Source organism: Fulmarus glacialis, unplaced genomic scaffold (assembly GCF_000690835.1).
Source record: "Fulmarus glacialis isolate BGI_N327 unplaced genomic scaffold, ASM69083v1 scaffold758, whole genome shotgun sequence".
Taxonomy (NCBI): domain Eukaryota; kingdom Metazoa; phylum Chordata; class Aves; order Procellariiformes; family Procellariidae; genus Fulmarus; species Fulmarus glacialis.
The window spans coordinates 92536-93817 of record NW_009228777.1 but is presented as its reverse complement, the minus strand read 5'-3'; positions in this window follow the sequence as shown (position 1 = coordinate 93817).

The window sequence follows — 1282 nt, the reverse complement described above, 5'->3', positions numbered from 1 at the left end:
AGTGCAAGCATTCATGTGGTCTGTGAATAAGCTTTTTTCACTGCTCTGCATTAGGCATTCTGAACCAGTCACTCCAAACCAAGCACCAGGAGCCACAAAGCTCACATAAACCAAATCAGGACCCACTAGCAGCCCAAGGAGGGATATACCCATTGCCCTTGCCTTGCACATACAAAAGCAGTGTGCCAAGCTATCACTGCCCCTAGCTGCCCAGGGAAGGGCGGTGATAACCCATGGAGAGCTGGGATCTTGCTGAGGCATTGCTTTGGGCACTGTCTCTTGCATGAGCGCTGTTGCACATTATGGCACTAAAGCGGCTGCTGGAGCATGAGCGTGGTGTCCCGGCAGCAAATAAGTATAAGCCTTAAAAAATCAGGCAGCATAAGCCTAAAACCATGAATCACAGCTTTCAAGTGTCCCTATTTACCTCCCTGAGAGCCAGAAGGTTCACACCAAAGGCCAGGAGAAAGAAGAGGGAACAGGCTGGTGCATGGAGAGATCATCCCTGGAGAGCCAGTGATTTATCTTCCCAAGGACTTTAATGCAACTGGAGTGCCCAGCCAAATCTCGTGTGTTAAGACTCCTATGAATGACCTGCTCTCCTCCACTGGGCTTGCATGTCACACGGTGACAATGCAAAGCCACCGCAGCCCTGACCCCATGATGCAGGTGGTCAAGGAGTGAAAGCCACCTCCTCTGGGGGTTGCAGCAGGGCACGGAGGGCAGACGGATTGGGACAGACCTCACCACACCATGTGCTCACCTCATGTGTCCCAACCTAGCCCCGTGGTCTCCCACCTCTCATGATGTGCCACGTGGGGTACAGCCCCGCCGCTCTCAGCGGGGAGACGTGAGCAGGCATCCAGAGGGCTGACAGCAGCTGAGCAGCCAAGCGCTCACCTCCCTGCGGCACCTCCATCGAGCGGGCACAGCCAGGCTGGCAGGCTGCAACCGCTGCCTCGGGACTGTGAACCCAAGGACGTTAAACAGGCCAGTGGAGCTGTGACCCATGGTCAACGCTTTTACAGTAGGGACATAAAGGAATAGCAATAAACCGGTGCTGTGTGTGTTCACCAAAATCAGTTCTTTGAGGGAGGGCACGGGGGGACAGAACAAAAACACTTCTGCTTGCTGAGCATGCAATCCTGCAGCTGGGGGAAATCACAGAAACCACACTTGCAAACCACTGGCACTTGTGCCCGCTTGTGTGGGCCGGGGGTCCCAAAACAAAGCCCCACACTCCTCAGTGTGTTCAGCAGTCTCCATCAGAGGAACTGAACTA